The 5121-nt window shown below is 36.0% G+C and overlaps 1 pseudogene; it reads left to right on the forward strand.

The window, feature by feature from the left end:
* Window positions 1-4516: 4516 nt before the first annotated feature.
* On the forward strand, window positions 4517-5121 carry LOC102133709 (tRNA (carboxymethyluridine(34)-5-O)-methyltransferase ALKBH8-like; annotated as a pseudogene).

Raw genomic sequence — 5121 nt, forward strand, 5'->3', positions numbered from 1 at the left:
ACGAGAGGCAGCGGGGGATCGGGGGAGGGGCATAAGTTATCCATCATATGCACTTGAAACAGATGTCTACTTGGTGGCTGCCCCAGAAGAATCATTTTCAGTTCCAAGGTCCAAGCCTATTAGACTAAGTATCAATTGTGCGAAGCTTGGATGAAGATTCAAGGCCTTCCTAGCACATTCTTCAAGGCCCTTCCTTTTTCAACTCTTTATCCAGTTCCTAACTTTTCTTAAACTTATAAAAATAATTCATTCTTATATTCAATAGTTCCTTGTACTCAGTTTTTCTCAGTAGTGATCACATATGAATCACATTTTATCTGCAGTATAGACAGCAGCTTAAGGATGTAGACATGAAATAATTTAACTGAACCATTATGTTAGAAAATTTTAAAATCAGAAGTTTAGCTGCAAACGTGGAGGAGTTTTTAGATTGCATATGTGGTGTTTTATCTATCTCTTGTATGTATTTATAATGCAAAAATCTTCACAACCAAAAAAAGATATTCGTTTTTAAATAGTAATTATACATTATTGCAGATCTTTGTATCACTAACTTATGAAAAATCTGGCATGCTTTCTGAGGTCAATGTCAATATCCCTTAGATGTTTACATTTTTTTATTGATTTTTTTCATCCTGAAAGCTCTTTCTGTTCATTTCTCTTCAACATGGACATATTCTGTGTTTATTTTCAAGGCTGCAGTCCTGTCAAAGAGTATTAAAAACCCAGAAGAAATATCTCAAATGGTTCTTCCACACCTGTCACAGTTATCCCAGGACCCCACATGCAGATTCCTCAGGCTAATACCACCGCACTGCCCCTAGTGCCTTTCCATTTTAAATACCTTACATGTGATATCTTATTTTATTCTTATAACATTAGCCCAAGGCACATTGAAAGTGAGGAGGAACCTGAAGTCTAGAGATTCCAAGTGACTTGTTCATGGTCAGCAAAATAGCTAGTGGGGAGAGTTAGGTCTTTCAACTCTAACTTCCAGTATTCGGTCAACTACATTAATATATCTCTAATTTGAAATGTATTATAATTATTATTTTTCATTGAGGTGATATCTTTAACTGGCACATTGTTAAATAATAAAGGGTAGCATAGCTCTAGACTCTAAACCCCCAATGGAATATCTGGATCAGGTCTACCGTTTATTCTTATAAGTTAGAAAGTCAACAATTGTGGTTGGAGAGAAGTTTTATTTCGATATCCCAGAAATGGGTTAGGACCAGAGATATGAGAACCAGAGAAGGCCAGAAAATAGAAATACCAACCAAGAATTACGTATACTAACCTGATACTTTTTTTTTTCTTTTCAGCTATCTGTTGTGGTAGTCTGACTAAAACAAAAAGACATTTCAAAAATTAAAATTCTTAGCCATAAGTCTACTTATTCTTTACAATCCAATTTCATACACAAATTTTATCAGAGTCATGGTCTCCCTCTATTTCTGAAATAAGGTATTTGATTCAGCTCCCTTATACACTTTTATGGCACTCAATTGCTGGGGGATATTGAGAGGTATCTACCAGTCTACACACCCTAGGTCCAATCTGTATAGCTTACTTTTAGCTTCAAATATGTATCACTCAAAAATACTTTCATTATATAAATTCTTTTCAAATACACATTCAAAAAATATATATATACATTCAAATTATGATATAAACGAAGACTGAGTAACGAAGATGGGATGTCACAGAAGCCAAAACCCAACTGTGGGGGAGACTAAACATCCCTAGCATTAGTGCTACTCTGTATCTCATTAACTCTGCCCACCATAAACGCCTATCTCTTCTCTTCATCAATCTTTTAGTATTTCCACCCTCAATCAATTGAAATTTTTATTGAGCACTTTTATGTGATTGGCACTAGGAATGCTCCGTGCTTGGCATTAGGAATAGTACCATGAATGTAAGATGTATTTGCTTTCTTCAAAGAGTTTAAAAGGCAATTGGAAAAACAAGGCACACATTGAAAATTAAGTAATAATACAAGAGATCATAATAATGCAATGCGAAATAACAAGCAAGGTAGTACATAAAAAGTGGCCATAAGTTAGGGAGAGAGAGAAAAAAAAACTGGCATTTCTGAGAACCTATTTTATGACAAGTTCTGTAAAAGTGGTTTTATAGATTATTGCATTTCTAGATGGAAACAGGCTTTGTTAATCAGCATTATATAAATGTTGTTTCCCTGCGTTTTGTCTATTTGAGATTTCTGGATCCTGAGTGTAATAGAAAGTATTCATTTAATGTAGGAATTTACTACTATAACACAATCATATTAATATTTTCATTTGATAAAAGAGAAAATTGAAGCTCAGAAAGATTAAATAAGTTACCTAAGGTCAAACATCCAGTAGGTGGCAGAAGCAACTTTCAAATCCTAAACTTCATGCAAGTCACACAAGTTTTTAAGAGTATCTCAAACACACGCTCTGGGATAAAAACCAGATGGCCTTCACTATAGCTAAGTTAAGATAAATATAAGTAGCACTGATCTAAAAAACGTGAAGCAGGAAGCTGATATAAATGTCCAGTTACTCTTTGTTGCGGAATTGACCAGTGTAGTCTAAACCCCTAGCCCATGTGATCAAGGGTACCAAATCTGGTATAATTTGGTCTAGTTTGCACACTGGGCTCTCTTCATTTGTAAACTCAGCAATTCTCACAGTGAGGGAAGTTTTTTGCTTTCTTTGAGTGGTGGTAGGTAGGGAGAGTGTTTCAGGGGAAGTGACTCCTTTCTAGGCTTTACCCTTCATTTTTGACCCAGTAGGCTCAGGATGAGGCCTGGTAATCTGTTTTATTTTGATTTGTAATCCATTCACATCAGCTTGCTGTTCACTATTTAAGAGCCATTGCTCTCAAGCATGTTTCAGGGCAATACAGATTTGGTTTAGCTTAGTTTAAGTGACTGAACAAAGTCCACTTTAAGTAATTCATCTCTTACTTTCTAGAGCCGCTGTGCTTACCTCTGCTAAAAGCTGCAAAACGTACCGCTTTAACCTACAAAAGCTTCTCTGAAACAGAAGTGTGTATTTTTGTGCCAATATTTTTCTTACCAGCTGTGCTTTCTTCCAGGGAGATGGTGCTTTGCCACTAAACGAGCCTGTGTGCAAAAATACTCTCTGTCAAGTAGAAACTTGCTGTTTCATATTCATCAGCTAATTTATTCCTGTGACCACCTTTTACAGTATCCCTATTTTACAGATTTTTTAAAAAAGCAAATTTAAGAAAGGAAATAACTTTCTCAAGTTCATGCAGCTGATACCCACTGGGGGTTGAGTTTCAAATTAGGTCTGCCTGATGCTAAATTATTCTCCTTTGACTTTTCTCTGTCTTCATTTTCTCTCCTGCCTTATCCCTTGCCCCTGTATTAAGTCCCATCCTGTTACCCACAAGCATACCTCAGTCTTATTCCTGGCTCTTAGTATTGAGGAAGTTGTCAACCTTGGCACTAGGTAGGTTTTAAACTGGACGTTCGGTTCACGTATGAATTTTCTGAATAATTCATTGGTTTGGTGCCCACTAAAAGGACCAACAAGATTGTTTTCTGATAATTTCAAGTTTCATTGTGAAGATTACACATAAATTTTTTCTACTCCTTATTCATTCATCTCATTGTTTAATGCCTGTGTTTGATTGTCAAGGTCAATTTATTTGCCAGGAATATGAGGTCTCTGCTTGAAAAGAAAATAGTTTTGTTATCATTTTTTCCAGATCTCGTCATAATCCCAGCAAAGATATACAGGTTAATGTTACCAATAGGTAAAGGTCAATGATAAGCAGTAAAACAGTATTTGTCAATGTTTTATGAATTTAAGTGGGCTTAACTGTGGAGAAACTACTAAAAACCATAGTCTTCTCCTCTGTACTAGGCTTCCTATTCTAAAATAGGCTCATTTTTAAAACCTCTGACCATTCAGTAAATAATTTTGTGATAAACTATGTATGCAAAGGGCATCATGCTGAGTGCTGAGGAAAATCCAAGTTAGACTGCAAGACATGACTCCTACACTCTGTAAGAACTATCATCCATCTTCAGAAAGAAAATATTATGCAATGATAATGATAACCAAGGAATTGTAGCTAATGGATAAAGTGAAAGTTCAGATGCCAAAGTAAACAGGGAATGGAGTTGAAGTAATTCCTAAGAATAAAAGAGAAAAATACCATTTTACTATAAAGTAGAGATTATATAACAACTTTAATTTTCATCACAACAGAAAATGCTAAGTTATGTGCTTGAACAAGTTTTTTGTTGTTATTCTCTGGTGAAAAGATCAAAGAACATTTGAATCTCTTCCGGCACCTCATAGGTCAAACCAACAAAACTAACTTACAAATATTCCAGGTCTCCTATAAACAAACATATGCTGCTTTTCTCCAACATGGCCAAGCCCAAAGGAGGTGTTGTGCAAGTATCCATGACAGTTTTCTGGCTCTACAGTGGAGAGGGTAGCAAAGAACAAAGCACTTGCAGGGTGAGAATCTGAATCCAGCCTGAGCTGAAGAGGAGAGGCTAGTTGTTGCCAATGGTGGTTTAGGTAATGGTGTGAGTAGAAACCAACTGCTCCTGGTTTTAGAGAAATGTGGACTGGTGGATGCTCTCTTAATGCCACCTAACAAGCCCTTCTCATTTGAAAGATACAAAACTACAGAAGAATCTAAGAGAGCCTATGTTACCCTCAATGGGAAAGAAATAGTGGATGATTTAGGATGAAAGATTATTCTGTATTTGAATTTTGTGGAAAAAGCACAATGGAAGGAATTGGGGCCTCAAGTCTTACTACCAGGCCTCATAGTAGTAGAAGAAATAATTTCTTCTGAGGATGAGAAAATTCTTTTGGAAAGTGTTGATTGAACGAAAGATATGGACCATCAAAATTTTCAAAAATGCTTGAAACACAGAAGAGTAAAGCATTTTGGTCATGAGTTCCACTGTGACAACAACAATGTAGATAAAGATAAGTCTTTGCCTGGGGGTCTTCCTGATGTTTGTGATAGCTTTTTGGAGAAATAGCTGAGGGAGGGTAACATTAACCTGAACATAAACCTGAACAATTGACCATAAATCAATATTAAGCTGGGCATGACTGCCATGGATTTTAA

Source organism: Macaca fascicularis, chromosome 1, assembly GCF_037993035.2.
Source record: "Macaca fascicularis isolate 582-1 chromosome 1, T2T-MFA8v1.1".
NCBI lineage: Eukaryota > Metazoa > Chordata > Mammalia > Primates > Cercopithecidae > Macaca > Macaca fascicularis.